Here is a 19,954-nt window from a genome sequence, read left to right as displayed (position 1 = left end):
TTAGCAACGAAAATTTTCGTCGCTAAAAGTCTCATCCACGATTTTTAGCTGCGAAAATTTTCGTCGCTAAAAGTAAACTTATAGCAATGAAAATTAATTTCGTCGCTAAAAGTGACTTTTAGCGACGAAAAGTTATTTCGTCGCTAAAAACCCTCTTTCTTGTAGTGTTGCAGCCGCACCTCCAAAAAACTCAGTTTCCTTCTGAGCTCAAACCCACCGGGAAAACCTCCCTTAAGCTTCGATCTGAGTATTCTCCGAGCTCCCTTGACCTCATCCACACCCTCCATGACGACCAGATCAAAGGAAAACTCTGCGTTATGAAATCTGCCATGACCGTCCTTCTTCTTCCTCGCTTGAAGAACGAGACTGTGTGATCAATGGTGGGCCTCCTTGCAACCGCTTCTCCTTCCATTTCTTCCGAATCCAGGAGCAGGTAATGGCCAAATACCATCTTCAATGGTGTGACACACCCCTAATGTATTGTCCACGCCTCGATCTAATGTGGGTCCCATGCAGCTGTCCAGCTGCTGTATTGACGTCTGCAGGTTCTGTGGGCCCCATCGTCAGGCATGGGTTATATCCAAACTGCCCATCTGATGCGGGCCCCATGCAGCAGTAGCTACTGCCCCATGGACATGCATCAGCAAATTTGTGGGTCTCATCATGAGCTATGTGTTGTATCCTCACCGTCCAGGGATTGGACGGTGGGAAGCAGATTGGCTGGTGTGTCTCACACCAGTTATACGATGGCTGTGTATGACGTCAGTAAGTTTTTGTGGGACCCACCTCTGTTGTGTTTTCTATCCACGCCCTGCATCTGAATTGTGGACCACAAATAGGTCCGAAATTGGGCCTTTATTAGGCCCTGATTTGGGCTGTAAACTTCCCACCAACAGGCCTCGATTTAAGCTGAACATGGTGTAAGTGCTATGGTTTCTAGCTCCCATAATTGTCAAATTTGGTAGTGCCAAAACCTCTCTTGGAATCTGTGTCTAGTGTAGCTCTTCTACATAATGAAGTCTGTGCATCACTCAAGAACAAAGGTCTTTACTTCAAGAAATGCAAGATTACATGGTTATATTCGAATACAACATCAAGTTAGTGTTCAATTTTCAAGATTCATATTTCAAGCTCCAAGTCAAGACAAAGTCTTTTTACTCTGAATCTCAAGCTCAAGATTTAAGATATTTTAAGTTCAAGCTTCAACGTTAGTCAATTTCAAGCTTCAAGTGACTCAATTTCAAGCTTCAAGTGACTCAAGTTCAAGCTTCAAGTGACTCAAGTTCAAGCTTCATCCTATGACAAGATCTCAAGTTTCGTGAACTTCAAAGAACGACTATCATCTGAAGAAAAAAAATTTTCAATGTTCATACATCATGTTTAAGGTATGAATGACCCTAGATTGACCATTGGGTAAGTCATTTTAAATACATAATTCAATTAGATCATTTTATAAGTGAATAGACTACTTCTCGACTAGTCTTAGCACTGGCTCGAATAGTCCAAGAAATTCTTCGACCAGTCTTAAGTTTGTTACAAATTTTTAGAATTTTTTGTTAAGTTACGACTAGTCCTGGAGATTGCTCGACCAGTCATGTGAACAATGCTTGACTCGTTCTCGACTAGTCCTGCAGCTACGACTCAAAGTCCAGCAACTAAATCCGGTTCCACACGACTAGTAGTGAACAGGTCACGACCAGTCGTGGAGGTCCATCGACCGGTGTGAAGGGCCTATGACCAGTCGTGGAACATCTTTATCTTATCGCGCTCAAAATTTTAAAAATTTGTTGGTTCTAAGACCACTCGTAGTGTCCTCAGGGCCAGTCGTGAACGTGATTTCTTCACTTATAAATAGAGCACGAATTTTAGAGTTTGGTATTAAATTCAAGCCACACTGAGAGATAAGTAGGTATTCTTTTTAAGCTATATTGTGCTCATTTAATATTCTTTTAATTTAGATTTGTTATATTTGATTTTGTATTCTATATTCCATTCATATTTGAAGAAGGGATTGAGAATTGTCATTTTCTTGGAATCAAAATCAAATAGAGCTAGCCAAACTTGATTTATTTTAAAATCAATTTAGAACCTAGAACCATTTCATAAGTGAGTTTGGACATTAAACTTCTACGTTGAAATTCTACTCCGATTTGGTTCTTCCGGGGGGCATCGAAAAGAGAATATCCAGGTATTTTATATTATTGTAAATTTCTGTTTTGGTTTTTGAGATTGTGCCAGAAAATCTCAATTTTGGTTTGTCTAAGGTGATTTAGAAAACTCAGGGTGTGGAGTTTTTTGAATTGTGTAAGCTCACTTGAAAGATACAATTGTGAGGGTTTTAGGTGAACTTGGAAAAACTTATTTTCATAGTGAACGCTAATATCCACTGTGTGAGGATATTAGGAGTGGAGTAGTTGTGTAGCTATTTTTCTAAGCAGTTGGTGTACACACAAGCAAACCACTATAATTTTTGGTCTTGTGGTTTGATTGTTTATTTCTTTTTATGGATCGTTGTAATTTTTATTTTTTATTTTTGCATTGTGGAGAATGTTGTAATTTCTTTTATGCAAATATGGAGAATGTTGTAATAGCGTAGATTTCTTTCCTTGCTATTTATTTCTTTATTCCTCTGTATCAGTTTAAGTTTTTGATACAAAAACCGTTCTAGTAAGGTTGTCCTGCCATAAAACCTTAGTTTTTATGGTGCAAGGTTGTCCTTAGAACAACATCTGTATCAACCTCTCAATACTCGTTCATTTGAGGTTGTCTTTAAATTCAGCATTGTGGGATTATCTATTGTTATTTGTATTTAATTTATTTAAATTCCGCTATTAAGTTTTAATTTGGCATAGTCCTATTCACCCACCCCCCACTCCCTTTAGGACATATAGCTCAGCCTTTTCAAGTGGTATCAGAGCCTAATAGCTTGTTTTTAATTATTCTATTTGGATTTATTTCCTGAGCTATTTAAGATGTCAAATTTTGATAGTCTTTCAGTCACTAGGCCTCCACCATTTGAAGGCTCTAATTATGCCTATTGGAAAGTTAGAATGAGAATTTTCTTAAAATTCATGGATGAAAGTGTATGGCAAGCTACAGTGACTGAATGGACCCCTCCTACCACTAAAGTAATTGGCATCGATGGATCCAAAACTATGAGAGTTACACCTTACTTTTCTTGGACCACTCTTCAGAAAAATGAGAGTAGTGCCAATGCAAAGGCTTTAAACGTGATAACTTGTGCACTATCACCTGATGAATTCAAAAGAATTATATCCTGTGATACTGCAAAGCTAGCCTGGGATATTTTAGAAATGACACACAAGGGAACAACAATCGTCAAGAAATCTAAAGTCCAAATCCTCACAACCAAATTTGAGGAAATACGTATGAAGGAAAGTGAAACATTCATGGACTTTTATACTAGATTAAATGACAATGCTAACTCTATGCAGGGTCTCAGTGATAAAATCCCAAAAAGTAAAGTCTGTGCAAAGATACTACGCTCACTACCTGAACAGTTCAATTCAAAGGTGACCGCGATCCAGAAACTTCGTGATATGGATAATATGAGGGTGGAAGAGTTAGTTAATTCATTACAAACCTATGAGTTAAACTTTAAAGCTCCTAAAGGTAAATCCATCACCCTTAAATCTTCTAAATATATTTCTCAAGAAAATAGTAATTCAGATTTAGAAAATTTTGAAGATGTTATGGTCCTTTTAGCTAAAAAGTTTTATAAGATTTTCAAAAGTAAAAAAAGAGTTAATTTTTAAAAATCAAATGATAAGAAAAGATCTAAATCTAAAACTTGAAAATCTTTAAAAGATAATCAATGTTACAACTGCCCTGAATATGGGCATTTAGCGAACAAGTGTCCTAAAAAGGGCAAACCTAAAAGGAAAGGTATGTTGGCTACTTGGGATGAATCTTCTGGCTCTGAAGCCTTTTCTAAATTAAAAGATTCTGAAACCGAATCGGGCAATGAAGTTAAAGCCCTCATGACTCTAGCTAAGTTTACTTTTTCAGATCATGATGATTCAACTAGTGAATAAAATCTAAATAGTGATTATGAAAATGAGGAAGATCTTCAAGATGCTTACAATGCGCTATACAAGGAAAGTTGTAAAATTGCGGTAAAACTAAAACTTCAGAAAGAAAAGTTTTCGAAACTTAAAGAAAATTTTGATACTCTTGTTTTAGAAAAATCCCACATTTCAGATTCTTTTGAAAAAACTAAATGCGATTTAGATTTCAAAACCTCCCTTATTGAAAATCTAAAATCTGAAAATGGAAAACTAGAACTTGAAGTCTCTTCACTTTTGAGTTTAAAGGATACATGGAGGTATGCCCAATGTGATCCTAAGTTAGAAAAACTATTATCCAGATCTAGAAAATGTGGTAATCAATCTAGTTTGGGCTACGGCAAAAATATTCCTCCCAAACATAAGAATACTCCTAAGTTTGTGAAAGGAGAGTTTTCAAACTCAAAAGGGAAAAGTTCAAATCAAAATTATTCTAAAAATGCTAAAACTTTTCAATCGTTAAAACATAAAAGCAACCATATCAACTATAAAAATCAGAATCGTAGTCCTTTAGCTAAGAAAATTGTTGATTTACTTAAGGAGTTCTTAAAATCTAACTCAATGGGTCGGTCTTATAACAACTATAATCATAAGAAGACCAACTATACTCCTAAACCCAAAATAGTTATGAAATGGGTTCCTAAGGTTACTTGCTTGGTTGCCCACACAGCTTTCAAAGCATCAAGCCATTCAAAGTGGTACCTAGAAAGTGGATGCTCCAGGCACATGATTGGTGACAAAGGTCTGTTCACTAATCTTAAAGACATGACTGACGGTTCAGTCACATTTGGTGATGGTAGCAACTGCAGGATTATTGGCCAAGGTACGATTCAACTTTTTAACCTCCCTTTATTTGAAAATATTTTATATGTAGAAGGTTTAAAACACAACTTATTAAGCATTTCTCAAATATGTGATAAAAATCATAGCGTAAGATTTTCTAACCTAGGGTGTGAAATTTTAAATAAAAACGATTCTGTAATATTAACTGGTCACAAAACTTCTGAAAACTACTATATTGTAAGTGACTCTAGCTCATCTAATTTATCGTGTTACATGTTCCATACCGATGAGACCGAGTTATGGCATAAACGCCTTGGACATGTACATTACCGTAACTTTTATAGATTAAGCAAAAGAGAGTTAGTAAGAGGCCTACCCAAAATACAAAAATAGATAATATATGTGGTGAATGCCATATTGGCAAGTAAACTAGGAGTTCTCACAAAAAATTAGACTCCAATGCCACATCTAAACCACTCGAACTCCTCCATATGGATCTTATTGGACCAACTAGAACGGAAAGTCGAGGTGGTAAAAATTATATTTTGGTAATCGTTGATGACTTTACCAGATATACTTAGGTAGTCTTCTTAAGAGATAAATCAGAAACTCTTTATGAAGTTAAAGGGGTACTTAGACATATCTAAACTGAAAAAGAGACTCAAGTCTGTAAGATCCGCAGCGATCATGGATCAGAATTTGAGAATAGCGGTTTTGAGAAGTTTTGCAGTGATCAGGGAATATCACATGAATTCTCAGCACCCAAAACACCACAACAAAATGGTATAGTAGAAAGAAAAAATATAATGCTTCAAGAAATGGCTAATGTAATGTTAAATAGTATGAAGCTCCCTAAAAATCTTTGGATTGAAGTTGTAAATATTGCATGTTATATAATTAACCATGTTTATACTAGAAAATTAAATAGTAAAATGGCTTATGAAATGTGGTTTGATAAGAAGCCTACTGTCAAATACTTTCGAGTTTTTGACAGCAAGTACTACATTTTACATGACCGAGAAAATCTGGGTAAGTTTGACACCAAAAGTGATGAATGCTCTGAATAGTCGAGCATATCGAGTTCTTAATAAGAGAACAGGTGCAATTCAAGAATCCATTAATGTCGTTATTGATGATCACTTGAATACACATGTCTCTAGTTCAGATAATGATGAAGTATTTCTAATTGATAAACTAGATTCTTCATCAAGTCAAAACAACTCCGAACTGAGAACTATTAAAGACCATCTAACTAATCAAATTCTTGGGAACCCTTTCACTGGTGTTTGCACTCATAGACAACTTGAAGATGTGTGTAATTATGTGTGCTTTACATTCCAGATAGAACCAACTAACGTAAAAGAAGCTCTTATTGAAGAAAACTAGATAGTTGCGATGTAAGAAGAGCTTAATCAATTTGTTAGAAATGATGTTTGGTACTTAGTTCCTAGGCCAAAAGATAAACATATTATCGGAACGAAGTGGATTTTCAAAACTAAGTCTGATGAACTTGGTAATATAATTTGAAATAAGGCTAGACTGGTTGTACAAAGGTACACTCAAATTGAAGGCATCGATTATGATGAAACCTTTACCCCAGTAGCTCGTCCTGAATCAATCAGACTATTTATATCCATTGCTTGCTTTAGAAAGTTCAAAATTTATCAAATAGATGTAAAGAGTGCTTTTTTAAATGATGATTTGCATGAAGAAGTATATGTTGAACAACTAACGAGTTTTAAAGACCCTAAGAATACTAATCATGTCTATCGCCTAAAGATGGCTCTCTATGGTTTAAAACAAGCTCCCAGGGCATGATATGAAAATTGACTAAGCTTTTACTAAGTCGTAACTTTATAATGGGAAGTGTTGATAAGACTTTGTTTGTAAAGAAACATAATGATCATATTTTAATAGTGTAAATTTATGTTAATGATATTATTTATGGATCTACCTGTGCTAACATGACTATTGAGTCTGCATATTTGATGAAATCTAAGTTCGAAATGAGCATGGTTGGGGAATTGAATTATTTTCTAAGGTTGCAAGTTAAACAGCAACCTAATGGTTTCTTTATCTCTCAAACCAAATATGCTCTGAACTTAGTTTAAAAGTTTGGATTTGAGAATGGAAAAAATATTGATACTCCTATGAGTACGACTCTAAAACTCTCAAAGGACTCTTCAGGCAAGAAAGTAGATCCTAAACTAAATCGCAGTATGATAGGTAGTTTGTTGTACTTAACTGCAAGCCGACCTGATATTGCATTTAGCGTAGGAATTTGTGCTAGATATCAATCTGACCCTAAAGAGTCACATTTAACCGCTATTAAGCAGATTATGCGATATGTCGCAAGTTCAGCTAATCTGGGTCTTTGGAATCCACATGATACTAGTGTTCAATTAGCTGGGTACACTGATGCTGATTGGGCTGATAATGTTGATGATAAGAAATCAACCAGTGGTGGTTGTTTCTATGTTGGGAACTGTTTAGTTTCTTGGCAGAGTAAGAAATAAAGTTCCATATCACTCTCGACTGTTGAAGCTGAATACATTGCAGCTGGTAATACATGCACTCAACCTGTATGGATGAAAAGAATGTTAAGTGATTACGGAATTGCACAGGACTCTATGGTTTTATATTGTGATAATTTCAGTGTAATTAATATATCTAAAAATCTATTCCAGCATTCACGAACCAAGCACATTGACATTAGATATCATTACATTCATGAATTAGTGGAAGAAAAGACAATTTCTTTAGAATACATTTCGACCGAGACTCAGCTTGCTAACATATTCACAAAATCGGTTGACAAAAGCAGATTTTCTATATTAAAGTTTGATCTTGGTATGTACAATTTGAATTGATTATTCATGCATTTCTGTATTGTAATGTATATACTTATTAGTTTATATGTTTAAATTTCAAAATTTCATGAAAAATACACATTTTTTGCTGTGCATGACCAGTCGAGTATATGCTCGACCAGTCTTGGTATCGTGGATTTGACCTTTATTTAAGGAAAAATCTCTTTTTCTTCTATTTAGGCTTCTTCTCCAACGGGTCTTAGCACGACCGGTCGAACCCATCTTCATAGATCTTCAAGGTTAGAGCTTTATTTCCATTTTCCTTATAGATACAAGTTTATATCACTTTTTTTTCATCTTTGAAGTGATTTATTTCTTATTTCATTGAGATTTTTGGGGTTTTCTTCTCCAAAATCTGATTTTGAGAAAACTCAATCTACATCTTTTACAACCTCTTGATTTCTTGTATTCCTAGTTGCAAATGGATGCTAAAGGTAAAAAGAAAAGTTCTCGTGGTCCTTCAACATTTAGATCGACACCTACCACAAGGCGCCACCTTCAGTCACCCGAAGATGATCCCTCCTGTGTGCGAGATTTAAGGTTGCGCAATGTTATAGTTGAACGACCTGTTCATGTTGAACATCTTGTTCCATTTAAAATCCTGCCCTTCTCCAATCTGTAGGATGGGCTAACATTTTGCATTGGGGTGGGCCGGCATATCGGTCTATTACGCAAGCTATGTAAACATGTATTTCTGATTTTTCAATTGAAAATTTAACTTTATTATAACAACTAGAGAAGGTCCATTTGAAGTAGACCGTCATTTAATTTCTAGCCTAATGGACATGCCTGTCAATGATGAAGGTATTTCAATTAGTACTCTAGTAGGTAAACTATCTGAATCAGAAAAACGTATGCTTACTAGAGCATTGTGTAATGTAGATGCGCAATGGAGTCAAAATGGGAATGCGCTTGCTTCAAAGTATTTGTTACCCAGATACATGATTCTTCAAAGGATATTTATTTCAAATCTTTATCCACGTTGTAGTAATAAAACCGAACTCACCTTTTTCATGGTTCGGATTCTGCATTCTATGATTTCTAATAGCAATGTATGTCTTCCTTCTTTAATTTGTCATTCCATTATACAATTCCGTCTCCATTCTGGACATAGTGATATCCCTTTTGCATATCTTATGACTGTGTTAGCTACCCATATGTTAGTGGCTATGCCTGTTGGAGAAGCTCATATTCAACACCTTATTTTCAACAACTCAAATATAAACAAGATGAATTTGAGGTTGACTGCAGGCCAAGTCAATGTGGGTGGTGGTGGAGCTGAAGCAGTAAATGAAGAAGAAGGCGATTTACCCGTTGATGACATAAACATGGACGATATCTTGATGAGCTCGAATCAGATTTTGAGGCTGACCTTGATTATCAGCCTTCTAATTTTGCTCAGAGGTTGCATTCTCTTAAGGAACAGGTGGCTCAGATTCGTGTAACCCAGGATTCATTATTTGTTTATATGCGTAAATATATGAGGCACATTAATAAGGATTTACATCAGATTGATCCATCTATTCTTGCTCCCTCGTCAGGATCTGATTAGTATTTTCTTATCTTGGTTTATAATAACTTTGATGATACTTGGCTTTATTTTGTCTTCTGAGGTTATACTTGACTTAACTTGGTAGTACTTGGTTGAACTTCGTTATTTATGTTTGAATATAACTTGCTTATTGATTTAATATGTTGACTAATTATTCCTCAATACTCTTCTTGTTCTTCCTTCTTTATATAATTCCACTTCTATTTCTTAATTCCTTCCTTTGTCATTTTGTGACAAAAGGGGGAGAATTTTGGCATGCTTAATATATGGTGATTGTGGTATATTTATGGTGATTGTGGTATATTGGTTTATGGCATGGCATGTGGATTATGGGATTATGGATGGATTGATTGTGAATGATTCTATTTTGTGAAGGGCAGTTAAGTAAGGGGGAGTATTGTGGAATTGATTGTTGGTGGAATTAATGCGAGTTGATGCTTACTTTGTTTTTAACTGGTGCATGATTCTTAATTCTTTAACCAGGTTGTAACTGGTTTCTTTTTATAACTGGTGCATGATTCTTTATGCGTATAATGCTTATGTTTGTATAGAGTGTGTTTTGTCACAAATTTGACAATGGGGAGATTGGCCTTGAATCAGACTAAAAGATTGGCCTCAGATGGGCCATACAACTGGACTAATATCAGGCCTCATCTGGGCCTTAAACTGACCTAAAACTAGAGAACAATTGGGCCCTTAATCCAGCTGAAATCATGACTTAAATCAGGCCTTTAAATGGGCCTTGGAAACCCCCTTTCAGCTGGCCCAAAACCAGGCCTTTACTAGGCCTTGATGGACCGTGCAAGGGGCCAAGTGCAGCCTCTAGCTAGGCCTTTGATCCTAACCCAAAACCAAAATTTCTGTGGGCTGCACCACATTTGCAATGCTACGGGCCTCACCATAAAGTGTTGTGGGCCAGCCCCACTTGGGCCTATGTTCGGACCCAATAGCTAGGCCAAAATGGGCTCAGTCCAGCCCTTAGTCAATAATGGGCTTGGGCCCAAAAGTTGGGCCACCTGTTATGACAAAAGCCTGTAGGCCTAGTCACCTTAAGGCAGGCCTCAAATAACTTAACTTGTGAACCCTTTTAAATCCCCAAAACCTTCAATATGCTAGTAGATGAAAACATTAAGGATTTTTGTCTAATGCAAACTGTCCTCTAAAAAGCCGCTTGCGTGATTTTAGGCCGCAAGATATTTATAGAAATGTGAATCAAGGACAGTAACACAACCCCATAGGTGAGGACTCACCCTTTGAGCTTCCCACTTAAATTCACTAATCTGGACATAAATGATACTTTAAATTCTATCTAGTAGTGACTCTAAATTATTTAGTTTACTTATTTCATTTCATGAATATGCTAATGTGGTGCCTGATTGGCTCGTGTAATGTATGAATGTTGTGTCTCTTTAATGCTAGTAACATGAATGATTCGGTTGCCACATGTTGTAAAGTTTACTAATTAATCAAATGTGGTTGTTTGTAATTATCTTATGGATTGAATATAACATGTTAAAGACTTACCATCTTGCGGACCCTATACAGGCTTGATCACACACCTACCTCATATAGCTTGTACCAAACTTTATCTTACATGGATTGGACCGCATAATTACTCCATACAGCTTGGATTGTTAATTTGCCCTTGGTGGCCTTGATGGAACATTGGTGCCCTTTGTGGCTAGTTGGTTCTCTCTTCATTTTGCGGTATTCAATCGTATGGTGATTTTCAGGTGGAGCGTGTGTTCGCTTAGCGATTTCCTAGCCATCTTGCGGTGTTCACATACGATGTGATTTTCAGGTGAAGTAGAGTTTTACAAGTTGGGTTGCTAGCGATCTTACGGTGTTCAGTCGTACTGTGATTTCCGGGTGGAGCGGGTGTTCACTTAGCGATTTCCTAGCCATCTTACGATGTTCACGTACGATATGATTTTCGGGTGGTCTAGAGTTTGTATATTGTTTATCTCTTCATCTTGCGGTGTTTAGTCATACCATGATTTTTGGGTGGAGCATGTATTCGCTTAGTGATTTCCTAGCCATCTTGTGGTGTTCACGTACGATATGATTCCGGGTAAAGTAGACGTCGGTATGTTGTTTTCTCTTCATCTTGCGGTGTTCAATCGTACCATGATTTTTGGGTGGAGTGGGTGTTCACTTAGCGATTTCCTAACCATCTTGCGGTGTTCACGTACGTTTTGATTTCCAGGTGAAGTAGAGGTTTAAAGCTTGATTTTCTAGCCATTTTGTGGAGGTTGTAACATTGACTATTTTGACATCTGGACACATCCCTTTGCATTGCAGTTTTCATTACATTCCCTTAATGTTGAAATTGTGTTAACTAGTTTAATTTTGAATGCATGATCATGATTCTTGAATTGCGTGGTTTAAAATTCCCCTTGTCATATATTGCAATTTATGTTAGATTATGAATGATGAGTGTGTAATCTTGAGGGTGCTCCTCACTGCGATAGCCATTGATGCTATCAAACTGTAACAATTGATGTAGGTGTAGGGCGAGCCGATGCTGTTCACTGGGTTGCTAGAGCAGATCAAGTAGCTGAGGAGCTAGACGGGGTCTCTGCGACCCATATTGAGCTTCACCACTAGTTGATAGATTTCTGTTTGTGTTTAATGAACTTGGTTATTTGTGATTGTATAAGTCTTGTATGGGCACTACATTTAGAATTTTGTAATGATCATAATGTTTTTATACAATGCATGGTTTAATCTAGCTTCGTTGCTATTAACTTTGATTAATGATAAACGGTTCAAATTTACACTGGATTTTATAAGCTAACACTTGAATTTTTGGGAAACGGGTTATATACTCAGGTCCTGAAAACACGGTGCATTACATAGACATCAAGCCAAGAGTGATCCAAATCCTTCCAAAGTTCCTTGGGCTTAAATCTGAAAATCCATATTTACACTTGAAAATGTTTGATGAGATCATAGCCACTTTATACTTTCCTAATGTGTCTGAGGACACAATCTGGCTAAAACTCTTCCCTTTCATCCTAAAAGAAAAGGCTAAGACGTGGTTACATTCACTATGTCCACGATCTATTAGCAGATGGAATGACATGACAAGGGAGTTCATAAAGAAATTCCTCCCATATCATAAAATGAACACCATTAGAAAGTCGATCATGAACTTCACCCGAAGGGACGATGAAACATTCTTCCAATGTTGGAAGCGGTTCAAGGATCTTGTCAGTTCATGCCCACAACATGGTTTTGAAATGTGGCACATAACAAATTTTCTTCCATGAAGAACTAACATCTTCCATGCGCCAATTTGTTGACATAATGTGCAATGGGGAATTCCTGAACAAAGATGTTGATGAAGTGTGAGATTACTTTGATAAACTTGCTGAAACCGCACAATCATGGGACATCTCCCCAAGAACAAGTTTCATGTCTAAGCCTACTCAATCAAAGGAGAGAGGTAGAATATATGAAAGAGGAAAATGATATCAATGCTTAAGTGGCCAGTCTCATAAGGAAACTCGACGCCATTGAACTTAGGAAGGATAAGGATAGTGAAGTTGTTTACGGTATTTGTGCTTGTAACGTTCATACAACTGAAAATTGCCCAACAATACTTGTATTTCAAGAAATATTGAATGAGTAATTAAATGCCATAAACAACTACCAAAGGCCTTTCAAGGGACTCACTTCGAAACAACTCCAGCTAGAGAAATCATCCGAATTTCAGTTGGAGAAATGGACAATCTGTTACACCTTAAGGAATCCCTAATCAATTCTTAAATCAAGGGAAACCTCAAGAGGAATTGGTTCAAAATCCTCAAGAGCTCATCCAGTAAAGTACTCTTCATGCCTAACAAGAACTCACAAAGGTTATACAAAAGATAGACTCACGCGTTACAGTTATGGAGAAAGGGATGCTTCCAGCCCAACTTATCCCCAATCCTAAACCCCAATACGGAGTTAGTGAACCAAGATCTTTGAATTCAATGGAACAAGCTAAGTCTATCACCACTCTTAGGAGTGGGAAGATAATTGACAAATCTATTCCGGTAAGGGCTGAAAAGTCTAAGGACCTAGATGTAGATGAGAATGATAGACCAAACGATGCTCCACATGAGGTAGAACCGGAACTTCAAAGCAAACCAGTTTCTCCATTCCCCAACGGTTGATTGCACTAAAACCTCTTTCTAACTCTCAGGACATCCTAGAGGTCTGAAACAAGTGAAGGTTAACATTCCTCTACTAGATGCTGTAAAACAAATACCTTCATATGCCAAATTTCTGAAAGACTTATGTATGACCAAAGGATGACAAAATATTCAAAAGAAAATATTTTTGACAGAGAAAGTGAGTGTCATCCTAAAGTAAGATGTGCCACAAAAATACAAAGATCCCGGTAGCCCAACCATTGCTTGCGTAATTGAGAATTACCAGATTGAGCACGCACTTCTTGACTTAGGAGTAAGTGTAAATTTGATCCCTTAATCGGTATACAAACAACTCAGTCTAGTTATATTAAAACCTACCTGGACTACATTACAACTCGTCGATCGCTCAGTTCATGTACGGAGAGGGATAATTGAGGATGAGTTGGTCTAGGTTAACAAAATCTACTATTGAGTAGATTTTATCGTACTGGATATCAACCCACCGTGGACATGAGCACTCAAATTCCTGTCATCCTTGGTCGCCCATTCTTTGCTACATCAAATGCAATCATCAATTGTAGGAATAGAGTCATGAATTTGTCTTTTTGAAATATGACATTGGAGCTTGATATCTTTTTCAATATGAGCAAACAGGCAGAGAATGATGACGATGCCCACGATATTAACTTGATTGATTCTTTCGTGGAAGATAAAACTCTGATGATCTTATCCTTTGACCCTCTAGAGATGTGCTTGGCCCACTCTCATGACTTAGATGATGATATGATTGGGGAGATGGGTGTCATGCTTGATACTGTACCTGTACTTGAAGTTAACTGGTGGAGGCCATAATTCGAAGAATTGCCCCAAACTAATGTAGTGCCTCTACCGTCTAACCTTAAGGCACTGAAACTTGACCTAAAATCTTTGCCCTCTGATTTGAAATATGTCTATTTAGATAAAGATGAGACATACCCGGTGGTGATTTCTTCCCACCTGGAGCAAGAACAGGAGGGTATGCTTATCTCTACTCTCATTGAGCACAAAGGAGCCCTTGGATGGTCGAATGCAGACCTCAAGGGAATTGACCCTTTGTACTCACCGTATTTATCTAGACGACAGTGCAAATACCTCCCGACAACCACAACATAGACTAAATCTAAATATAAAGGAAGTGATTAAGGCTAATGTTCTTAAGCTATTAGATGTGGGTATCATATACCTAATATCCGATATTCAATGGGTGAGTCCAACTCAGGTGGTTCCTAAAAAGTCAGGAATCACCATCATAGCCAATGCCGACAATGAACTTGTGCCAACTAGGATCACTACTGGTTGAAGAAAGTGCATTGACTACAGGAAGTTGAATACCATTACGAAGAAAGACCACTTTCCTTTGCCCTTCATCGATCAAATTTTGGAAATGCTAGCTGGTCATTCCTGTTATTGTTTTCTTGATGGATATTCGGGCTATAATTAGATCAAGATAGCAATTAAAGATCAATAAAAGACGACATTTACATGTCCTTACAGCACATTTGCTTACCGAAGGATGCCATTTGGACTATGTAATGCTCTTGCCACTTTTCAGCAATGTATGTTGAGTATTTTTTCTAATATAGTGGGGCAATATTTGGACGTATTCATGGATAACTTCTCGGTCTTTGGTCCATCCTTCAGCGAATGCTTGAAAATTTTGAAAAGTGTGTTGAAGCGATGTGAGGAAAAGAATTTGGTACTTAATTGGGAGAAGTGTCACTTCATGGTTCATAAGGGAATTGTCTTGGGACATATCATCTCTTCCAAAGGAATTGAGGTAGATAAGGCTAAGATTAATCTTATCTCTAACTTACCTCTACCCAAAAACATACATGGCGTGCGATCCTTCTTAGGACACGCCGGATTTTATAGAAGATTCATAAAGGACTTTAGTCACCTCTCTCATCTTTTATGCAATCTACTTCAAAAGGATGTACCATATGAGTGGACTGAGCAATGCCAGGAAGCTTTTTCTAAGCTCAAGGGCATATTAACCACCACACCTATCATGCAGCCACCTGATTGAACCATCCCTTTTGAGCTTATGTACGATACGTCTGACTATACTCTTGGGGCGGTATTAGGTCAAAGAAAAGATAAGAGGCCCTACGTTATACATTATACAAGTAGAAACTTAAATCCTGCCCAAGTGAATTACACTACTACGGAAAAAGAACTCTTAGCCATAGTATTTGCTTTAGACAAATTTAGGTCCTACCTAATTGGATCCAAGATCATCATCAACATGGATCATGCGGCGCTCAAGTATCTTCTTTCTAAGAATGATACTAAGCCCTGCTTGATAAGATGAATTCTTTTACTCCAGGAATTTGATTTAGAAATAAAAGATAAAAAGGGAGTAGTTGTCACACCCTAGATTCGGTGACCAGAACTCACAAGAATCCCAATAACCGATTTTGGCATCGACAACCTCCGTATTACCCCATTCTCGGCTCTTGGCACCCATTCACCAAGTTCTGATCCTGGGATCCTACAAGGAGGATTTCCATAACATAAGTCTAGTTCATAAGAACATACCCAAGAATCATAACATCGTAACCACAGATAATAATTACAGGAACACCATTACAAAATTCACTAAGAATTTAAACTTTTACAAGATACAAGGCGTAAAGGGAAATACAAATTTTATAGAAAGGAAACTCTAAAAGGATCAGCGACACGCTCCAGCTCCTGTTCCGCTCTCTGACTTAGAATCACCTACACGCATCAATCGTGTCTAAGCTTATAAAAAGCATAGAGGGCGGTGTAAGTGTGTACAGGATAGGTGTCATGAATGTGGCATGAACTATGAATATCATCAATGCCACCAACCACACCATGGCTATGCTATACTAACATGAATGCTATAAGCCATACCAAGGCTATACAATGCAACATATGAGTATCGGGTGTCATACCGAGGCGATGCACAAGAGGCCTACATAGCCAATGCCAAATGCAAGGTGTAATGCAATCAATGTCAGTCCTCATATCAAGTCCACATATCAATATAATTCTACTATAGGAAATCTATCGGGGTCAAATACACTACCTGCCGACTGCCTCTCTCCCAGCTGCACAACCTAGCGAGTGTAAGAGACCTCACTACCTTCCCGTGGACAGTCAATCACTAACAAGGTTCGACGATAGAGGACCCATTCACGAGCTGTCAAACTCAGCCTAGCTATTGCCCCCTCACTTAGGCGGGTAAGGCTACACCCCATTTCAACCGACCATGCTACAGTGGGAGTCACGGCCTAATGGTATAAGGCACTCAGGCACTCATGTTTTCCACTCGGGCTTGGTGTTGAGGCTTCTCCTAGTACTATGAAGGTTTAGGGGCTTTCACCCAAGGACATCCTATGTGCCCTAAATGCTCAAGTAACATTTTCGGTGTCCAAATCCAGCCATCCACAATATACCTATGGAGGCTACGACACTGATGAAGCAGGGGCGAATATCCATGTGTTATGTAATGTCAGATGCATGAATCACATAATCAGCCATGCATCAATCCCTAACATCCGATTCGCTCAAGAGGGACAACTCCATCCCTCAGAGAATACCATAATATCCTGCCCAATGGCATAATTACGACCAATCATAATCTCAACCAAGCACACATATGATGCATGTGGAAATGGGTCATGAAGATAAGTAAGTATGCCATGCGGTGATGTTGTACTCTCCTCCTAACTAAGTAGGGTTTAGGTACTTAAACAATTTCCCATAAGGAATACAACCTCTAGTGGGGGCCCAATAGCTTGGGGTAGCCTATGAGACTAGATAGATAGTGGGATGGGCCTAAATGATAAGAATGGGCCTAGCAAAGGGTCTATGGTGGACATTTAGCCACCCATAGAAAAAAGAATGGGCTTAACAAGGGCTTAGAGGGGTACACCAATGTGGACATTCAACCACCATTGTCCCCTAAAGGCGGCCCAATAACAATCTACTAAGGAGCAAGGCCCGTGGCCTGAGTACAACCATAAATATAAAATGGGCAGCTATATATATACAACTACATCACATGTTAGGCCTTAATAAATGGCCCAAGACTTACATACATTACATGAGTCCAAAGGGGTAATACATGGACCAATTCACATACAATAACATGGGCCCATAGGGAAGGTTATGGCCCAAGAATAAAGTCATCAAATCCATACATTATGGTGGGCCTAGTGGGCAGCCCATTATCCCAATCACCTGGGCAAGAATCACATTCAAGTTAAGCAAATTGGGCCTTACAACCTTAGCCCAAGAATCTAGTTGATTTGGTGGGCAACCAAGGCCCCAATCCACACATACATTTCCAACCCAACATAATGGTGGACATAGCCTATAAATCCATTGGGCCTAGCTAGGACATTCCATCCCATTTGGGACTATAAGGTGTCCTAAAATCTGGTTGCACATAGGTCCATATAACCCAACCAAAGTGGGCCTCTAAAATGTATTGATTAAGCCCAAAGGATAAGGGAATAAAAGCATGAAAAATATCCCCACAAACCTTCACAATATGGTGGGCCCCACACCCTTAAACTCCAACCATAAACAATGCATTTTAATAAGGTACCCAGTTGGATTTTTAGTCCACCAGCTACCTAGGCCTACTGGAGCCCATTAAAAAATGATTTTCTGATTAGAATACAAGTCCAAGGTGGTCCAGCAATATGTATAGGGGGTCTCACCACATAGGGAGTGGCCAATCATCACACAAAACAAGTGGGCCATGCTGCTGGACTAAGAGTCCAGCAGCAGCCCAAACAGTGGGCATCCCACAAAGGGGTGGGCGGTCCAATGGGGCTGGATGGCCAGCCCACACCAAAGCTCATGGTGAGCCACACCTTAGATGTCCCACTTGGAGGTAGGTCACGTCCAAGTGGGCCACACCAAATAGATGAACGGTGGATGAAACACTACATCGAGGTGGGCCATAAAATGGTGGGATGGCTAGCCTTGCTGGACATCAACCACCATGGGACGCCCAGCAAGGTGGTTGGTCCAGCCACTCTTCTCCAAAATTCGATGGCCTTGATGGCATATGATCATGCAAGGTGGGTCCCAGCAAGGGTTGACCATCATGGAAATAAATTTTAAGATCTTATACACAAGCTAAATATTTTTATAAAAATGGACAGCAATGCATAACCAGAAAATTCTGCTGTGAAAATTGTTGCTACCCCTATTTTCGACATGTCATGGGGTGGGCCTAGGCTGGCCCAAATCATGGGAAAATAAATAGGTTTGAAGGTCCCATATATGGACAGTAAGTGGGGTCCACTGGAGTGGCCCACTTTTCCCATAATCAAGATGAAAACTGTCCATTTCCAATATGCAACCTTGCTGGACAGTCCAGAAATTTCTAGACGTCCAGCCTACTGTGGCCCATCCCATAGGTCTCAATCAAGGGGTAACTAATGTAGGCCCCTTCCCACATCAAATTGGGGTCCATACCTTAGAAAACCCCCCAAGGAAATCAGGGAAAAAGAACCATACAAACAGTCTCAAACAATGCCCAAAAATCATACCACAGATGGGCCAGAAATTTGGACTGCAACATATGCAGTCCAAATTTTAGTCCATAGAAAAATGTCCAAAGGGTTTTATACCCAATTACATCAAGTGGGGTCCACCTAGATGGGTCATAAAAATTCCAGATCCATTGCCATACCAAAATTTTCAAGAAAATCCATGTTTAAATGTCATCCAACCCCATGCATGTCATGATGGGCCTGGACGTTCAGCGGGTGGGCCTGGATGTCCCACTTTTCTGGTAGATCTAAGATTTTACTGATCACATTAGTGGGCCACAAGTATCTAGCAAAAAAAAAAGAAAGAAAACAGGGAGAAAGGGAGAGAGATCACAGCCATGGTGGAAGGTCCCGTAACTATGAACCTTCCACCTTCACATCCACACCATCCATTATACTTAAAACTTGCATGCTATTTACAAATTAAGAAAATTGATGGGGGTAGGGACACCATTACTACCATGCATGCAAGTTCTAGATGACCTATGGAGTGCTAGATCAAGGAAAAAATGCATCATGGTGGGTCTATGGAGAATGACCCTCCATGGAAAAGATCATGCATGAAGTAGGCCCATGGCCTCTAATCTTGGAACCATGTAGGACCTTCACCATTGAGTGGTGGGTCCTACATGCATCCAAACATGCTAGAAAAGGAAAAGCAAGAAGAAGGAAGGAAGAAGTAGCTTCAAGAAGCACCCACCTCCAAGATCAAGCTCCAAACTTCAAAGTGCTAACTCCAAAGCTCCAAGGGTAGTGTTCTAATAGAGGAGATGGGATTTAGATGGTGGGATGGGGAGAGAGAAAGGAGAGAGGTTGCTGGAAATTTGGGAAGGAGGTGGACGTTCCACCATGCAAGAGAGGGAGAAGGAGAGAAAATGAGAGAGAAGAGAGAGAGAGAGATGGGAGGTAGTAGCAATGAAATGATGAATTTGGGAGAAGGAACTAG

The sequence above is a fragment of the Magnolia sinica genome, chromosome 11, assembly GCF_029962835.1.
Source record: "Magnolia sinica isolate HGM2019 chromosome 11, MsV1, whole genome shotgun sequence".
Lineage (NCBI taxonomy): Eukaryota > Viridiplantae > Streptophyta > Magnoliopsida > Magnoliales > Magnoliaceae > Magnolia > Magnolia sinica.
The sequence above is the reverse complement of the archived record's forward strand: the minus strand, read 5'-3'. Positions refer to the sequence as shown.